The following is a 20,972-nucleotide window of genomic DNA, read 5'->3' as shown; positions in this document are numbered from 1 at the left end:
TCTTCTACCTTCCTCCAAAGAACAGAAAAGTCTGAATACGATTTTAAAAGAATCATTTAATTCACTGAAACCCAGGAGACAACTCTGTATAATGTAAAGAGAAATAGCTTTGGATTTGGATTTTGACTTTGCCAGTGCAGAGCAACCTAGGCAAAAAACACCTCTGAGCCTTAGTTTCTTCATCTATGAAATGGGGATAATCGTTGCCATCTCATGGGAACGCTGAGGATTCAGTGTAATGAGGCAAGTAAAATACTCAGCCCAGTGCCTGCACTCACATGGGAGATCCTCAAAAAATGCTAGTTTCCTTCTATCCCTTCTTACCACTGACAGAATGCAGAAGACCCATTTCCCGCAAGGAGGCCTAGAACCAGCATTAGGAGGTATGGAGTCACGTGGAGGAATCCACAAAGCCCACTTGGAATTTCATCTCTGAAAATCCTGTCCTCTTTTACTATCATGCATTAGAAGAGCCAGAGTTGATTCTGGAAGCAGAAACCCTGAATTCTGGGAAGGAAAGGAAAGAGGACAGAAATAGCGTTCGTTCCGCGCTTCACATACCACTCATGGCACTAAGCTTTTCTGTACATTAGGTTGGTTAAGGCACTGCAGGTCTCTCCCCAGCAGAATCATTGCTGTGATGGGGATCCACGACGCTGGCTTATTCTTGCCCAAGCAAGGCTGGAGGACCGGGCCCACTGACCGAGCCGGGAGGTCGGGAAGGAGGTGGGGAGGATGTCGAGAAGGAGGAGCCATAACACAGCGCCACCGGGATGGTGGCGAAGAGACAGATGTGCTCATGAATAAGAATGTCTCACTTATCCCATCTTAATTACTTGCGTCGGTTTCTCTCTTCACAGTTAAGTATGGAAAGCAGTGAGGTGGCAGGAGACGATATCAAAATCTTTTCTGGGGAAGATGGGTGCATGTATGGTTTGAACACGCATTTTCGGAATTATAATAAACTAGATCACATTGCAAAGCAGGTTCTCTGCCCTTTGTAACCATGAAAACAAAGCAGTGAAACAGGCTTGATATGTTGTGCTCCATCACGAGCAAGAACAGGAAAAACACTGCAGCAAGCAAGCAAACCCCACTTTCACACTGATCTCATGTGACTGACGTAAAAAAAACCAACCCATCCTTCTAAGACTGTCATTGCCTTGGTTCATTTGTTACAATTCTTACTTTGTAATAGGTATTTTAAGTAATATTAAAGGAGGCATAAGATTTCTAAGTTTATCAAAAAGGGCATGAATTTTTAAATGTTGGGGAAAACATGTTTTCTTAAAAGATGCAAATCAGCTTCAGGACAATGAAAGGGTAAAAGGGAGGAAGGGTTCAAGGGACAACTTTTAAAATTCGGGCTTTAGACTAATGGCTACATGAATTACAATGCAAATGGCTAAGGCTTCCAACTTCTGCCAGCTTGCCAAGTACCCTGAAGACTTACTGGTGGCAAGAGCCCTTCTGCCTTCCCTGCTGTGTCAGCATCCTGAACAATGGCCCAGAAGCTTCAGAGCCGATGGCAGATCCCCAAGCAGGCAGGGCCTGGTCTCATGTTCTCTCTCTTTCTCTCCAGGACCCCCCTGAGGGTGGAACTTTCCACCAGGGCAGCAAAGGCACCAGCATGTCCCACCCATCCACACGGGAAACATCTTTTTCTCAGCAGGACATCTCACACCACAGACTAGGAACATCAAGCAAGCAAAAGACAGATGGGTCTAGATGCATGAGGTAAAGGACGGAATTGCTTTTGGTGACTTTCTGAATATTCATAGAATCTATAAAAGGCCAATCCTTTTAAGACGCAGTCTGTTAGAAATGAATATGCAACTGTACCAAATAAAAACACTGTATTTCTCAAAATGTACACATGGCGGGGACTGCTGCCACCCCCTGTTGCTATCACAAACAATTTCTGGATAGCGTATTATCTGAACTTTGTATTGACTTGTGATTTATATTCTCTGATGTAGGTCTAAGAATATGCTTTCCTTTCTGATTCTTTCACATCACACTCTCTCTTCTATCTTCTATGTTTTACCCATCACAAAAGATGCTACATTCATTAGGACGTTTCCTAAGTCTAGTGTGAGAACCGGCTAGCACTTCAAAATGATAGGATTCCTGGATCCCACTCAGGACAGCAGCATGGAGTTTGTTTCTTCAAGGTTCCCAGGTTATTATATAGGAAGAAAAAGGGAAAGAGAGGGGAGGGGAGGAAAGAAGAGAGGAAGAGAGAATAAAGTATTCAGTAAGAAAGAACTATTATCAATACTGGTGATTACCCCTTACAACTAGACCTATTACGATGAAAATCATCATATACTAGAGGGTTTCTAGAGCTTACTGCTGCAAGACTCCAACCAACTAGCTGAGCAACTGCTGCAGCAAGCAAAGGCTCAGACGTGGCTATTCTCTCAAGTCCCAGGCAGGGCTGAAGGATTTTTTAAAGTCTTAATTAAACAAGCTTGGCTAGAGTCAAACTACCAGCAATCAACCAACATGGCAACAGCTGGGTTTATACAAAAGCATTCAATGAAAATAACGTGTTAGGTAGGCTGAAAACAAATGGATTGTTTCCAATGGAGGCATCCCTTAGTTGCAACATTGCATTTTTGAATTTTGTTGGCTTTACAGAAACACTAATTATAAAGTTACGTTCATATTAATAAAAATCTATAGCAAGATCAACATTCGAGTGACAGAAATCTGATAATTGATAAAAGTGGTTTACTATGTGAATTTGGCTGCCTAAGGCACCTGTCTAAATATCTAAAGCCAGATTCAACTTATCTCAGTTTTTTCCCAGTGAGATTTTTCCAGGACTCTGACGAGGCATCAAGGGCCAGTCGCAACACCAGAACTAGTCTGTCGTTCACATTACATATTCATGGAGAAGACAATGCTGTACATACTTCGGAATCGCAGATCATGCTAAATAGGCACATGTATCATAAACTGAATTTCTGTCATTATTTAAAGGCACATATATATTTCAGAATGTACATGGCTCTATGTTGTCCTGTTACCTAGTACTAAAGTTACCTAGTACTAGAGCAGGAAGTAACCAGAAAGGGTTGGAAGGGGCACCCTGGCTTTTACAGGACTTGGCAGGAAGTGTCACACATCCCTTCCCTCAGAGTCTACTGGCCTGAGCTGATCACACAGCCCAAACCCAACAGCAACACAGGCTGCGGGCTGTAAGGAGACACCCACATTAGCTGACGAACACCCCTGCTTCTGCGCACCATCTAGTTTTATAATACTTAGATTGTAAAAACCAAGTAGCCCCCACTGCTGCTCTGGTAAGCTTCGCTGTCCATCACCAGGGCTCGTGAGCATCGTCTCCTTTGGTAATTTCCCCCCATTATTGATACTGGGCCAGTTCTTGGTTCCATGCTGATTTTCTCATAAAATTACATTCAAAACGAATGGAGCCCTAAGGATATAAATTCCGCAGAACAAAAACCTGTACAATCAAGTTAAATCTCCACACGTTTTGCTCCATACCAATTATGTACCGTATTTAAAGCTCACACACACACTAATGAATGATCCAGCACATTTGGAGTCTACACAATGCTTGTCAGCAACGGCTGGAGGTTTGTCTTTTGCACTTGGCTTTCTGCCGAGCCTATTTTCTGTCAGCTTTCTTATTTTCCCTTAATTTTGCTAAGTGAACACTATTTTGACAAGGGGTTAAGCAATACACAAAAGCAGAGAAAAGTGTTAACAAATGAAGCACTTCTGTCTCCTCCTCCCCAGAGCACGGTGCCAAGTACTGGGCCCTGCACGCTGCAGCCTCAGGAAACTGCGCAGAGACCGCCCGCTCTGCATTCCGCACACAGATCACTTTGTCTGTGATCACACGTATTTATCTTTATTTTTAACATCTCCTCATTGTTGCCAGTGGCACTTGAACGTTATTATTACGAATCCAGCTACTCCTAATAATAGTATTTAAGTAACTTGTCATCTTGGGGACTTAATAGACAATAGCTAATTAATTGTCAAGCGTTAATATAACAGGATTCTAATCTCCAACCTCTGAAGCAGGGTATTTATTTGTTATAATGGTAAAAACTTTTGTTTGAATTGCTTATTTATGCAACATATACTCTCAATCACCTCAATTTTAATTTTTATATCTGCTTTGTAAGTAAAATAAAGAACCGCATGCCGAAAGACAAAGACAGTACACTTCACAAGCAGTAATGAATCTCCTGCGACTCCTTTTATTCACACTACAAGAGATTCTATATTACCATGCAGAGAAAAACAAAACAAAACACCATAGATTATTCCCCTTGTTTGCCAGATATGCACACACAGTGTTCTGATAGGAACAAGAACTGGAAGATGCAGCATGCTATATCTTAGGAGTGTGAGTAAATACAATATTCTGTTGACATCTTGTTCCTGCTTTCAAACAACCAGGTATGTTACATATGAACTGTCAGAACAGCTAAATAAGTTTTCCTGTCTAAATGTGCCCACATTCTTTTCAGAGACCTCGTCTTACGCTGAGCTCCCTATCTTAGTTCAACACCGTGGTAACCATTTCTTAACTTGCAACAGTCGTTTCAAATCAATATTTAAATGGTATAAGCACCACCGCTCTTATCCGCGAACCTTCCCTTCACATATACCATACATGCTTTCCATGTGACAATGCAAATGGTCTGCATCCTACAGAAAATAGAAAGACGTCAAAGAAAGAGAGATAGAATCCCTTTCTCGGGCCCTTAATGAGGTCTCCAGAGCCAAAGGCAAACCAATAACAAATTGTACTTTCCACATATTGGAAAAAAAAAAAAAGGAAAAAGGCGGGAGGCGGGGGGTGAGCTTGTCATCTGAAATTAATTGAACTTAGCCATGCCAAGAAAACACTGGTAATAAACCCTCCCCATCTAAATTAAGGGTTTTATACCATGAAAAAAAAAATAAAAATTTATGGCAGTAATTTCATTTGGGTTTTTCAAGAAGTGCTTGCTGATTTTCTTGTACTCAGTAGAAAAATCCCCAAGGAGCAATGCAGACTGCAATAAGGCAGACTTCTAAAAAGATACCATTTAATTTCTCACACCTCCCCTTGCACTATTACCACATTTCCACTTTTCTCTAACTCAGTATTAACTGTCTCAACACAATTCTCTTCCATTAGCTCTCAGCAGCATCTTACAGGCAGGGGAAACGTGCTCAATCTGCAAGTGCCCATCCATTGCTCTTGGCAGGAGAAGTGCGAGGGAAAAGAGCTGGACGCCCCAGAAGCACACTCATTTATTTGTCTTTGGCTTTTCTTCATGACACCAGCCATCTTACTTCAAGGCACCCAAAGTCAAAATGGTTTCAAAACAACTCTATCACTCAACACCTTTAACACTGGTGACGAGAACTGATGAATGACTTCTGAGGGGAAAAAAAAAAAAATCCCACACAACCACGGTTCCCAACCTGTGGCTCATACTTGGCGGGGCAGCTACACTGGCCAGGCACAGAGTTATGGGCAGTGGTTTTGCGATCCCCACGGACACCAAGCACTGCTTGCAGACCAACTGAATCACGTATAAAAACAGACACAGTACTTGTTTTCTCATGTTCACAGATACTGTTGTGATGATTAAAACAGAAATTTATTAAAAACCGTAACTAAATTCCACAGTAGCTTTTTATCATTTTCTCAATTAATGGATGCTGTAAGTAAAAGAGCTAATTTATAATCCTGAAATATTTTGGAAGTCAAAGTGAGGCTTCATATTGAAAAAGATGGGCAACAAATGGCATGAGTGTTAGTATTTTCAGTGCTTTCCATTCAGGCACATGGTAGGCACTCAATACTTGATGACCACAGGTGTGAGTTTTTCTTGGCCCCACTTGTATCCATTTTTCCTTCCATTCTAGTCCCTACCAGTTACTTCATCAATTTGTCCATTCCTTGGTGTACAAGACAGCAACAATTTTCAAAGTATGGTCTGGGAACTCCTGGGGGTCCCGAGACCCTTTCAGGAGGTTTGTGAGGTCAAAGCTTCTTAATTTCAGAAGTTATTTGCTTCCCATGTATGTATGGCTGAGCTTTCCAGAGGCGACATGATCCGTGATATCACGACAATTGAATGAGAAATAGATATGAGAATCCAGCTGTCTTCTATTTAGTATATCAAGGAGATTTGGGAGGCCACTTTCTTCACTAAATTTATTTTGTTTTGAAAAACAGTTATTTTTTTCATTAAAACTGTTACTTGTATTGACATGTAATGGGGCTATTATTGAATTTTTGAATTAATAAATAAATATTGATGAGATATACCCTGCAGAAACAAAAACTCGTTGAGGTCTGTACTAATTTTTAAGACTATCAAAGGCTCCTGGGAACAGCGGTTTGAGAATACTGCTATAGAGAAAGCAGTGCCCTGGTGTCAACGCGGAACCTGGCTTCGGCTCTTAGCACCTGGAGGGGCTGCTGAGACCGGATTCCAATGCAGCGCTGGGTGGCTGCACCAGCTGCTCTGTGGTACCTCCTCATGAGACTCTGCAATTCTATCTCAGAGGGACCCTAAGAAAGCCTCCTTCCAAAGCTGTGGCTACTGACTTCGAATATAATACCTAATGTTCCTTCATTTTTCTATCCACAAAACTTTAATATGAGCACATTAATGGGCAAATTAATATTTTTCCATGGCTGTTTGGTCTTCATGTCAGTACACTATCTCCCACATTTTGGAAGCAAGGTGGCTTTTTAATTTTGCTTATTAAGTTCTTTTTACAAGAAAAGCTCTCTCCTCCAATTTGAGCCTCCCACAGCTTTCAAATCACATAGCACAGTACCCTTCACTCAGGAGGAAAGACTGCTACCACAGTCCTATTCACTCAGAAGACAATCGCCATCCACTATGTGCTCAAGAATGTCCTCACTGCCAAACGGTAAGGTCAACAGCAAGGCAAAGATGCTGCTGACAGAAATTCCCAAGGCAAATAAATTCATGCCAAACCTGTAGGGACGAGTGGACAGCTTCATCTTCTGCACAGGTCTTACTCTTACACAGCAGGAAAATAGGATAACGTGTTTCCCCGAAAATAAGACCCAGCCGGACCATCAGCTCTAATGCGTCTTTTGGAGCAAAAATTAATATAAGACCCAGTATTTATTATATTATATTATTATATTGTATTATATTATATTATATTACCCGGTCTTATAGTAAAATAAGACCAGGTCTTATATTAATTTTTGCTACAAAAGATGCACTAGAGCTGATGGTCCGGCGAGGTCTTATTTTCGGGGAAACACGGTAGCTTCGAGTAATGAGCACACTGTGACCACAGAAACCAGTGAAGTTGTTTAGAATGTATGCTTTCAGATCAATGAAGGAGAAGGACTACTAGAAAAATAAAGTGACGATCCTTGTGTAATTCGATTCAATCCAATGACCATTACTGAGTGCCTGCGATATTCCAGTATTTATCCCAGGTGATCATGAAGAGAAGATAAATGAGACAGAAGCCTTACTGTCTAGGAACTCACACTCTAAACAGGAAAACAGGTAAATGACTGTAACAAATGTGATAAGTGATATAAAAGTAGGTATTGAATACTATGGAAACATAGATGAGAAAGTAAATTAGTCTGGAGGAAACAGGGGGAAAGAGACATGACACATGTAATGGGAAGGGAGGAGAGAGAGTTTATGCCTAACTCATACCCTCCAATCTCAGTCGAGCCCTTACCATTTCCTAACAATCCTACTCGTATGTGTCACTTCCATTCTCCACAGCCATTTCAAACCTCCTCCATTCCTCTCACATCTCCTATCCAATCCCTAACAGCCCTACCCTCAGCCGCTGTTCTCGCTGCCTTATTCCAGAAGAGAGAGAAGCACTAGCCTCTGGCCTCCTATCCCTCAGCCCAGCCTGCTCCCCCTCCCACTGCCCTCTACGAGGAGGCTTATCTCTCCAGTAAGCCTCTACAGCCTTCTCAGGAACCTCTGTTCTCCAACTTCTCCTTCACTTCTGATTCCTTATCACCAGCATTTAAACATGCTTCCCCAGTAGCCATCTCAAGAAGAGGCTGTTTTTTTGCTCCCAATGCCCCATATGTCCCAGGGCCAGGAGTCAAGAGAAGCAACGATCCTCGCTCCCCAATGCTACTCCCACCCCCTGCTGTCACCATTATCTACCAACTTCACACTCAACTGAAAAATTGTATTCCTGGCTCACTTCACTTCCACTCCACTTCCTATCATCCCATGCTAACAAGAATACACACGATACAAACAACATCTTGGCCTCCCAGGTCCTGACACCGTCTTTCCTTGGTGACCCCAATCCATGGGCAACACCTTGACTTGGTCACAGGAACTATACCCGCGCCACAACTCTAAATTCAAACAACTGACAGCCAACACCCCTTTCCACACTCCCCATTCATCTGCTTTAGTATCCCCATCGCTAAAAATTCTTCCCGGTCATTCAAGCTTCTAACCACTGGTCCTGTCACGATCTCACACCCCGTTCTGTCCCCCTCTGTTCCCGCCTTTGTTCAGCTTAGATTCTTAGGGTTGATGTATAATCGCTCCTTTGCAGAGCACCTTTACTTTCCTCTCTTGTTCCTCTCTCGCCATCACTGGCCTGGCTACCTCCAGCCCTAGATGACCCCAAGGATCTACTTTCTCAGAGCACAAACCCAAGTAACAGTACACAGCTGGAGAAAAACCACACGAGCACACTTCATTTTAAATTCATTAAGGCTCAGCAATCTTACTATAACCCTTTTTGACTTTTTAGAGATAATTTCATACTTTGTGCCTTGCAAGTTCCTCCTTTTCAACTGATGATTTCATATTTTATTTCACTGAGATGATAAAACTTCCTCATGCTACTACCACCCAAACTACAAAACCATGGGCATCTAAAATCTCCTTCTCCTTCCTTCCCCATTACAATGGAGAAAGTGTCCCTTTCTCTATGGAAGCCCAGTCCTTTCATATGTACTATACACCCCATGTCCTCATACCTATTTAAGGACTTTGCACCTTCAGCTAGACCCCTTTCCTCTGTATCATAATCTCTCACAAATTGCTGGTGATAATGCAAATTTTTACTGCTTTTTGGGAGGGTAAGTAGCAATACCAGCTAAAATTAAATAAAATACACATATCCATCATCCCAGTAAGCTCATTCCTAGAATCTCTCCTGTACAAGTAAATTCACCAGTGTGTGATGATGGACACACACACACACACACATACACACGGGGTGGGGAAGAGTGAGAGAATAATTATAGCCTTGTTTTCAATGGAAAAAGTGAAAACAAAGCTAATAGTGCTCATCAATAGTGAAAGGTTGAGTAAATTACGGTGGAACCACACCAAGGACCATCACACAACCCTTCAAAGAATGAAGCAGATTGGTTCTAACAGATCTAGTGTAACTGGTACAGCTCTACTTCCTCACTTGCTTTCACTCATCTTCTACCCCCACCACTACCCTGAAAATGCTTTTGCACGGGTAACCATTAATCTAGATGATGTTAAATCCAAAGCCACTTTTCTGACCTCACTGGAACCATCCAACAGAATAACCCTTCGTTCCTGAAACACCCCTCTCAACTTCCATGATACCACCTTCTCCTGAGTTTCTTCTTACTTCATTCGCTTTCCCAATTTTCTTTGCAAGCTCTGTCTTCTTTTTCTGACTTCTAAATGCTGCTGTTCCTCAAAGGCTTAGTCCTGCATCATCTTCTCAGGTGATCCTATGCATTCTCATGGCTTGAAACGCATCTATGTACCAACAAATTTTCATTTTCTACCTACAGACCAAACCTCTCCTCTAACTTCTGCATATCTACATTCAATTGCTGAGTTAAAGTCAGTGCAACTGATAAATGGTCAACAGATATATGAAAAAAAATGCTCACCTTCACTAGTGATCAGAGAAATGCAAATCAAAACCACAATGTGATATCACCTCACACCTGTTAGAATGACTATTATCAACAAGACAAGAAATAATAAGTGTTGGAGAGGCTGTGGAGAAAAAGGAACCCTCATACACTGCTGGTGGGAATGTAAATTGGTACAGCCTCTATGGAAAATAGCATGGAGGTTCCTCAAAAACTTAAAAATAGAACTACCATATGATCCAGCAGTCTCTCTTCTGTAGATGTACCCCCAAATATAAAAACATTTATCTGAAAAGGGTACCCCTGTGCCCACTGCAGCATTATTCATGGTGGCCAAGACATGGAAACAACCAAAGTGTCCTTCGATAGATGACTGAATAAAGAAGATGTGGTACGTATACACAATGGGATATTACTCTGCCATCAGAAAGGATGAAATAGTGCCATTTGTGATAACATACATAGATGGACATTGAGATTATCATGCAAAGCGAAATAAGTCAGATGGAAAAATTAGAGAACCATACAACTTCTCTCATATGTGGAACATAAAACTGAAAGTAACAAACGAACAAGACAAACAAGTAAAAACTCATAGACACAGACAGCAATTTAGTGGTTACCTGAGGGTAAGAGGGAGAGGGGTTGTACAGGAAGGTAAAGGGGGTCAAATATACGGTGACGGAAAGAGAACTGACTCTGGGTGGTGAACACATAATGCAATATATAGATGGTGTATTATAGAAATGTACTCTTGAAACCTTTATAATTTTACCAACCAATGTCACCCCAATAAATTTAATAAAAAAATAAATACAACTGAATCGTAGAATGTATAAAATGGGAACTCTTAATTGTGCATCTCCTCCTAGGCCCAATGAGCACTGAAAATCTGGGCCCCTTTCAGGGTTTTCCCCCTCGGTAAATGGTGTCACCATTTATACAGACACTAGTGAGACACTTAAATGCTCTCTCTTCCCTGTCCTTTGACCCCTCAGACAATCAGCCAAATCACGTTGATTCCACCTTCACAGTATATTTTCCTAGCCATCCTTTCCCTCTATCTTCGCCCTAACCCAAATAACCACTAACTGATCTCCTGCTTCTATTCTCACTCTATTTCTATTTATAATCCATTCTCCACAAAACAGTCATTGTGACTTTTTTAGAACTTAAGACTGTGTCATTCTGCTTCAAATTCTCCTATGGCTTCCCATTATTCTTGAATACAACACAAACTAATATGGTGCGTAAATGCCGCAACTCAGACTACTCTCCCCCAGCTCACCCCACTGTGGCCACAAAAACCTGTTCCTGCTGGTTTCCGGACTATACCACGCTCCTTCCCATCCTAGAACCTGTGCATTTAATGTGCGCATCCTCTCTCACCCTTCCCCACCCCTTCTTTCCCCGCCCCTCCCTGTGTTCATGAAGTACTCTTTCCTAGGTTTTCTACATTCTGTTTCCTTCTCAATTTAAAATGACACCTCCTCAAAGAGGCCTCTCCTGACCCCAGTATCTTAAGTAGGTCCTCAGTTATTTTCAGCCACAGCATCCTGCTTATTTCCTTCATAGTGCTTCTAAACATTTTTGTCTGTCTGTTTTTTAATTTTTAAGTAGCTCTTCCACCAGAATTAAGATCCATGAGAACCAGGATGTATTCTCAGCACAGAGCACAGGGTCTGGCTCATGGCCGCCTTTAATGATCACTCCAGGAAGGAATCAACAGAATGATCAAACTTCTCCTACCCCAACAGTCCTCCTTCAACCCCTCCACCTTCAGTTATCACCCGTCTGTCTTATCTCTGCTGTCTCAAACTTCTTGAAACAACTGTCTACTCATTATTCTTTCCAGTTTTATTAAGATATAATTTACATATAACATTGCATTCATTTAAGGTATACAACATGATGATTTTATGCTACTCGTCATTATTTAACTCACACCCTTCAACCTAGTACTTCTCTCCACGCCATGGAACTGTTCTTCCTTCTGACATAACAGTCTTGTTATTCAAGAAAATGGAAATTTCTTTTTGACCTCTTCATGACATTTAAGCCTGGTGATCACTCTCCTTCCTTCTTAAAAAGTTCTCTTGCCTTATACGACAATTCACCCTCTTAATGTTCCTCCTACTTTTACCACTTCTCCTCAGCCTCCTTCTAAGGCTCCCCTTTTCTCCTTCTTCCCTAAAATGTTGGTATTTCCAAGGGTTCTAAGCCAGGCCTTCTCCTCTCTGTACACACGCCGAGTCATCTCATGTACTCATATAGTTTCAGTTGTTATCTACATGGAAATGTCTCCCAAATCTTTATCTTCATCCCAGATCCTACTCCCAAGCGTCAGACCATCTGCCTGCTTGGACAGCGCTACTTCGATGCCCAACTGCTACCTCAAACTCAGTATGTTTAAACTGAACTCATCACCTTTCCCTGCAATGCTGCCCCTTCTCCCGGATTCCCATCCTAGTGACCAATCCCATGACCCCAAGCTGAGAACCTAGTCCTTGCTACACTGATGTCTCTCACATATATACCCCACCCCCAACACATTTACTTTAACTGAGGTCAGTCTAACAACTAATTATTTCTTTAAATTGTCCATTTCTCTGTATCTCCACTGCCACTCACTACCTTGACTCAAATCACTGGCATTTCTTGCCTAGACTTCTGCAAAAGTCTTTAAATTATATTCTTATCTTCCTGTAAGCCATTTTCCATAGAGTAGCAGGAGTGATTATATGAAAACAAGATAAACCTTATATTACTCTACTACTTAAAACCCATCAATGGTTCCAGCTGTCTTTAGGATAAAATGCAAATGTCTTGAAACCTGGCAGACAAAGCCCTGAATGATCCAGACCCTGCCTGCCTCTCCAATCTCATCTCTCACTACTCCTTGCCTCCTCTTCTGTGCTCCAACCACCATGAATTCCCAATGTCCCAGGCTCTCTTCTTGCAGTGCATACATCTTATCCCCAAAAGCCCGAATCAGGCTCATGCCTCCACCCTGCACCCACACCCTCCTCACCCCTTCACCAATCCTGATCTTCCAAGCTGAGGCGACGTGACTCTCCCCAGCACCCTCCCTGGCACCCACTCACTATCCTGCTGCTCACTTCAGGGATTATAACTGCCTACTGACTCGTCAGTAACTCTACCTACTACCCCCCTCCTCAGAAGTACAGAATCAGAACCTCTAGGGCAGGGACCCCAGCATCCGTGTATGCACAGCCTGGCTTCAGAGTAACTGTTGTACCCTCTCTAAGGACAGGGAGCATGATGTTTACTATTCTAACCCAACACTTAGTGGAGTACTGACACATAGAAGTTACTTAAACATGTAGTGAAGCAAAGAAGGGAACAAGGTAGGGAGTGGAAGGAAGGGAAGGAATGAATTAATTTAAAATAATCCTCAAAAATAGGTTTGAATGTTCTTCCACACACGTGTAAAAGAACATATTACCAGGAGTGCAATCTTTAAGAATAAAGGCTCTATTCTGCTTTCAGTGCTATTCAGGGTTTTTTTTGTTGTTGTTTTTTGTTGGGTTTTTTTTGCTGACGCTAAACTACACTCTCTTTGCATCAACTCTAAGTAAAGAATGGCAGCTAAGCTATGTTAGGCCCAAAAGGTTCAGTACAAATCAGCTTTCACATCTATAACCCTGTGTGCTCCGCCTTCTTGACCTTAGAAATACTGGCTGGAAAGGCACAACCTGCAGGAAAATGCCAGCCATTGAGCACCTGTACAATCCTCAAAATGCAGAGTGAGAACTGAAATAAAGCAGTGGAGTGGCTTAAATGGTTCTGAACCTTTTAGAGAGAGCAATAACTACACAGTGCTTTAGGAGCAAGCATGCATAAAACATAATAAAATGGCACAGAATTAACACTTCTCAAAAGAAAAATCTAATAAAACCCTGAATTTGGGGAAGAGACATCACACAAACAGGGCAGAAGCATCTCGTTATCTCCATTGTTGCTCTGAGCACAGCAGCCTCAGTACATATTTGTTGAACGAATGCCTGATGATTGAATATGGTTCTTAAAGGATCACTCACATTGTCCTCCCCTGATCAAAGCACCAGCTACTCTTAGCCTCATGTTTCCTCAAAAAAATATTTATCAGGTGTCTCAACCAGCTTGTACTGTGCTAGTACACAGCGTTCCAAAGAACCCATAAGCTTGGTTTTGCATTTCGGCACTTACCGTCTGAATCCTATTGGTGGCACGTTGCCCGCACCAGCACCGCCAAGTACACGGGCACATCGTCCAGTCCAGCCACGTTCCTAAACCTGCCGTGTTCTTTCATGATGCCCTAACTTTTCATATATACTATTCTCTCTGCCCAAAATAACCTTCCCTCCTACTCATCCTTAAAGATCGACGTAAATATTATCTTCTTTATAATTCTCTGAATTCAATATTCTCCGAATTCCCCAGAAATAATTAATCATTTCCTCCCCTGTTCTTCTTCTGTAGTATTCTGTAAATACCTTTAGTGTACGCGTTTTTTAATCCCATTTGAATTATGATGATTAACTACATACATATTCATGACGCGCAATTCAAAGTATGAAGGAAAACCATTTACTTTTTTCACATAGGTCTGGACATTTTTCATGTAGAAGAAGAAACAATAAAGATTTGCCTGGACAGATGTAAAGGCAGGGCATGAGATATAATCTGGGAAAACCTAAACCTTGGGTGTGTACAAGTACAGGAAAGGTAAATGAAACGGTCTGGGGCCCTCTTCAAAGCTCAGAGTGGGGGTTTTGAGCTCGATCCACTAAGTTTTACAGAAGGAAAGGGACAGTATGGTTCGCATCACTCGTTTAATCATGGAGTGACTGTGGGACACGTAGCACACCAAACACCATATGGCGACTACCGATTAGGTGCCATCAACCGAGATGACCCACGTAAAATTCACTCTTCCAGTAAAGTGAGAGCTGTTTCAGAATAGGGACACAGGCTCATTCACCGCGGTCTCTCCAGTGCCACGCAAAGGTGGGGGCCTGCTTCATGGACTGAAATGAATTCTTCTTTAATAACTCTACATAACATGCTCTGCAGAGTCTTTACCAGCTTTGATAACAGAGCAGACATGCTGCTTGGCGGTAAACTACTTTGCCTGACTCTTTCACACACAAAAAAACTAAAACCAATAAATCATCCTTTTAGAGGCGGTCATCAATAGTTTAATAAATTTGAGGAAACATCGTCACCCTTAAGAAGTCATTTTTTAACTATGATTTAAAAAAATGAACCCATAGCATTATAAACTGTTATTTATGTAGATGTTTAACTACCTACTATACTGACAGAATTCTGTGGTTGAGACTTAAGTATTTCCATGTAGCCTAAGGCTGAAGTTTAACTTTGTGATACTGTGTGTAATGTAAAAATAAAAAGGTTTTAAAGTATGTGTAGTCTAAAAGCACCAAAATGAACAAAAATATAACAAGGATCCAATCAAAAGGTAATGTTAAGAAGTACAATGGTTCTTGAGGGGTTGAACCATATACTCCAAGTATAAATTCTGAGGACTTAATGGTCCCACCCGTAATCCGATGCCAAACTGTGGACCCCACTAGAGCCCAAGGAACCTTGTGGTTATCTGGCGTACAGAATTTTTCTTATAAGGTTAATTTAATAAAAGCATGTTTTAAGAAGTGTTCTCATCTTGGTTTGAAAGTTCCATGATGCTTTCAACAACATTGATGTAAATGGAAGAAAAGAAATGCTCCTTGGGCTGATGTTAAAATCAAACTAGGAGTAATGCTAATAAAAATGAACCCAAGGAATGATTCTGCTTTGGGGAAAGAGATTAATATGAAGACATATGCACATAATACACATTCACACATTGATTGTAACACTATCAGGAGAGGAGGGCAGGAGCACTAAATGCCGTCACCCAGACACATTCAGGTGGTAGCTTTTTGTCGGGGTCGGGGGTCATCTATAGCTCACCGGCACCAGCGCAGAGCTCACTCAGATGATAGTTTCATTTTTGAAATCTTACTAACACACCCTAGATTACGAAATGCAGTATATGATCCTTGGCTGTAGAAACAAATTGCCAGTTGTCTCATAAAGGACAACCTCATTTAGTGAAAGGCAAATGCCAGCATAGAACAAAAGTAAATAAAGATGGCTACATAGGCTCTACGTTTCACACTGGAAGGTGACAGTGATGAGAGAAGCAGAAGAGGGAAAGGATTAAACATGAAGAACAGCTGCCACCAATAGCAGACTATCTCACTATTCAAGCAGTCTAATAATACAATGCGGCAACAATGCCAATTAAAATGGCTGGTGTGAAGATTTAGAACCAGAGATCTAAAGAAGCCATGGGAGCCCAAACAATTCATCCGCTGCTATCACATAGGCCACGAAACTTAGCTGAAGAGCGCTTTGTACACCGCACTGCTCTCTAGAAACACATGATACTGCTGCTATTTCTAATATGGGGCTATTCTTCCTTCAGTTGTAAATGTATCAAAAGTCCCGATTCCTTCTGCATTTTTTCATTTCTCATAAATAAAGCTGTACTTGTTAATATTACTATTATTTTACTATTTATTTCCCGAGAACCTTCAAACAGGGTATGCTCCCCAAACTGAGTATCTCATAGGTGTACAGCACGAATGGAATACGTCATGTGTATGAGGATGAGACGTGAACAAGGCCCGCCTCATTTCCACCCATAGCATGTCGGTCATGCGCACCAAAAGTCTCACAGGTCCTGGGAACCCCCATATTTTCACAGAGCCAACCGCTCATTAAAGGTTAGAGCAGGAAGGGGAAAAGGAATGGTTGGCCTTTCCTGACAAAGAAGGAGGGCTCGGTGACGTGCTTTCAGTGAGTGGAATAAAAGAAAAAGGTTTCAAAAGGGTCAACGACAGAGAGCATGAAGAGAAGCTTAAATGTCTGACTTTACCACTCACCTTAAAAGGACTACTTCACCTAAATGAACTAAAATAGACCACCACTAGCTATTACAACACCACCTAACAAAGAAAGAATTTCTACAAGTGACCTCTGGTTACCCTTCAACACCACAGCCCTTCCAAACAAACTAGCAACAGAGTCAATGCAGCCAAGAAGAACCTAACATTTATATTTTATGACTTTATTTCAAGTTTTCATATAATTTTTAATAGACCTACTTTGTAGATATAATTTAATTCTAAAGTATTTGGGAAATACATTTAGGCCAGTTGTGCCTGAAAAAAGGAAAGGAAAAGTAATTTTCCAGTTTTACAGATGCTTCCAGAATTCTGTCTGAAGATGGATTAATCTACAGTTACTCAGCTGCAGAATATTACTTCTATTCCACAGACTTTGTATATGAACTATTAAATCCATTAGATCGATAGCAATTCCTCCCACCTACTCTTAAAGAGCTGCTTTAATGAGAACGTCATTTTTTTATTCAAGGCTTTCTTTCTTAAGGGAACACAGTCCTATGTGAACACAGTCAACGTTTCCTCTACATCATGACAACTTCATATAAACAGAGCCTGCGGCAGCGCAATGAAGCAAAATGTTGGGTGGTAAATAAGAGAATTTGTTTAAAAGACACCATTATGGAATTTGAGCTTGAAACTGAACTTAACGTACAAAGATTAAGATATAAGAAAATCAACATTAACCATTTTCTTTCTCAAAATGTCTTCAAACGACACAGGCACGAGTGGCAACACAATACAGAAAAAGGCAGTGTTATTCTCTTAGTACTAAGTGTAGAACTGTTCACTATTAAATATTTCAACATCCTCTCTCTCAACTCCCCTTCTGCAACTAAAAGATAATAGTGGACAGAAATCTCCCCTTTCATTCTCTCGGGACCTGCACGTTAATAGAGACGAAGTGGTATTATGTCAGTTGTTCTTGGTTTAGACAATATAAGCAAGGGAAGCCTCAAGATACAGTCACCAGCTACTAAGCTCTCTCTTTCTCCTCTGAGCCTTCATACATGAAAAGCATAGAATAAATCATAAAATACCACTTAATGCCCCCAAAATTAAAAATGGAGACAGAGGGTGAATCAGTGTGCATTGTCTCACAAATATAGTTTCAAAGATAATTGCTGATGTTCTCCTTTTCCAAAGAAGTGAGGGTTAAATATAGTCACTCTGTACAGAGACTGATGATCTTCAGGATGTGTAAATTATACATTACAGTTACATAACTGACTAAATCACAGTTATCAACAAAAGAACATTTGGCACAATTCTTGAATTTTTATGATTCTTGCTCATAAGTAGAGCCTCAAAAAGGAGGGAAAAAAATCCCATCTTACATCAGCCCTATAAGTAGCCTCACACCTCACGGCAGGTAACAAGTGTCCAAGGTGAATAGAAGAGAGAGGCAATCGTCTTCACGGGACTAGAAAATGGGAGGGGGGGCCTTTCATTTTCAAGGTTATCTTAGAATAAATAATACTCAGTCATTCCACTAATTTTTAAAAATAGGAAGAAGAGGGGGCAACTAATTAGATGCATGTAGAAATGTGTGTTTTGACACCAACAGACCTAATGTGACTACATCCCTAGGTTAAGTCCAGACGCTGAAGTTTGGTGAAAGCACAGAGATCCTCTCAGGACACTTTCAAAAATTTGGAGCACAAACCAAAGACGGGCAAAGAATTCTCATGCTTCCAATGCAGCTCAAAGAGCTACATGGCCCCGCAGTGCCACGCCAGTGCCACCCACTGTAGGCAATTCAGAACAGGGCATGAGCGCTCAGCTAGCAACCTGCCAAGAATGTCCAAACACTCTGCCTCGGTTCCTATGACGACACAAAAGCAGGAAGTCCCCTCAGGCTTATTAGATGCACCCAATTAACATTCATCTCTGACAAGCTCATCCTTTAATCTCCCACACAAAAACAGCTACCATTACTCTGCAATACCTATTAAGCAGTCATAGCGATCTGAGTAAAGTACACTAATGGAAAAAAAAACGAAGAGACCTTAACCCAAGAAAATGGAAGAAACATATAAGGAATGCAAAGACCAAACCAACCCAGAAAGGACATTCTTTCCTTCGTTTCTTCAGACTGTACCTCTTCTGCCACCAATTCAATACAATTTTCTCTCTGCACTCTGAATAAAAAGCAAAAATTGGCTCTTTTTTTAAAAAAGAAGCTGGCCTTGTAAGAACGTTCAGAATTCAAAGCCCACACTCAGAGGATTTCCAAGTGTCCAGAGCTCCAAAGAATCCATCAATCTTGATAAACTTGGAATGACTGGACAATCTAAGGGTGCCCAGAGCCACTCCACTCAGCCCCAACCATATTTTAAGATGACTGTGAAGCAATCGATGTTGACCTAGATCCAGAACAGCCAATATGATTTGTGGGCTCTGGAACACTGCCAACACTCCTTATAAGAGATTCCCACACCAGAGAAAAGTAAAGCATTTCATAAGGTGATTATCTTAAACTTTATAGCCTTGGATCACAAAAGCAGTCGCTGGCTTGTTTTCTGAAACTAATACATTTCCAAGTAATTAAATACCAAAGTAATGCTATAGCAAAAATATTCAACTTCAACCTTCTTAGGTGTACTGGGACACAAACCTGAGTACCTTCTCAGGTACAGTCACCTCCGTGTCTATCTGTCCTCTTTCTCTCAGCTCGTGCCTTATCCACATCACCTTTGGGTTTGGATGAAATACACACTGCAGGGCATGGGATACAATATCCTGAGTACCTACAGAGGGCCTGGATGGGGCAGCCTGAGATGACAGGAGGTCACTCCCATGAGATAAAACCCCATCAACTCAAAACAGGATACAGGAGGAAACCAGGCAGGTAAATCTGCCCTTTTCTTTTTCTTTTCCCAAGACCACTCCAAGGGTAGTTCCTCCCTGCAACCCTTTCAGAGAAGTCGTGTTGGCAAGTGAACGTGCCTGCTGAGTGACCTGCTGTGTCTCTTCCCAGCTTGTTGTGAAGCAAGAGCTAGCTCCACAGTACATCAAATCAGTTTCTTTGCACCTTTCCTTGCTTCTTTTCCTTCTGCCCTTGCCCTTCCGTATACACCTATGCCTATACCTCTCAAAGAAAGCATCAACACTTGAATCGTTGCCTCAGGCTCTGCCAGAGAACTCAGGCTTAGACATTAGGCTTAAAGGAATTAATTCCAGATGAAATTAAAAAGAAACTGTTAAAATGCATATTTTTTCAAAATAAAATACGAGTCAAAACTGATAAATTCTAGGATGAAGTAGAAAAAATATTAAGCACCTAAAACTTAAAACATCAAGGCCACTACAATATCATATGTCACTGATTAAGAAAACATTCAGGGGATGGCCAGCTCAGGTGGTTGGAGCGCTGTGCGCCTAACAAAGAGGTTGTGGGTTCGATTCCCATGTGGGCCAGAGAGCTGCGCCCTCCACAGCTAAGATTATGAACAACGGCTCTCCCTGGAGCTGGGCTGCTGTGAGCAGCTGGAGTTCGGTGTGAACTGCCGTGGGCTGCTGTGTGCTGCTATGAGCAGCCGGTGGCCAGCGTGAATGGCTGGCAACCGGCAAGAGCTGCCGTGAGCTGCTGTCAGTAGCCGACCAATGACTGGTGACCGACTGCCTCAGCTGGGCAAAGCTCAAGGCTCATAATATCAGCATGGGCCAGGGAGCTGTGTCCTACACAACTACACTGAGAAACAACGGCTTGAATCAGAGTGGGAGGTGGGAGGCAGAAGAAGGGTAAAAAAACAACAACATTCAGGCAGCAACAAAAATCAAGCAGAATCAAGCATAGAATTTCTTCAGTGTGCCCCCCACCCCACACCCTCAGAGGACAAGATCAGGCATCATCATTAAGGAACAATGCTGTGTAATAGGTGCTACCTGTTGCCTATACAACATTGCTACCTTCTTTCTTTCTTACAGGCAGATTCCTTATTATATCAGTGTCTGACCACTCCTCTCCCACGTGAAAAGGGGGTAGGATGCCCTATCTAGGAGTAAATCTTGATCAGAAATGACCATGGTTCCATTATCTTCACCAGTAACTGATCTGAGCTTGTTAATATTAACTAGTTTAGCCAATAACA

At 41.7% G+C, this 20,972-nt stretch overlaps 1 protein-coding gene across 1 annotated transcript in view; it reads right to left on the bottom strand.

The window, feature by feature from the left end:
* The window catches only part of BTBD9 (BTB domain containing 9), a 389,548-nt gene that overhangs the window by 266,296 nt on the left and 102,280 nt on the right, over positions 1-20,972 (bottom strand). The window lies entirely within an intron of this gene.

This window comes from Rhinolophus sinicus, linkage group LG05, assembly GCF_036562045.2.
Source record: "Rhinolophus sinicus isolate RSC01 linkage group LG05, ASM3656204v1, whole genome shotgun sequence".
NCBI classification, from domain to species: domain Eukaryota; kingdom Metazoa; phylum Chordata; class Mammalia; order Chiroptera; family Rhinolophidae; genus Rhinolophus; species Rhinolophus sinicus.
The sequence above is the reverse complement of the archived record's forward strand: the minus strand, read 5'-3'. Positions and strand labels throughout refer to the sequence as shown.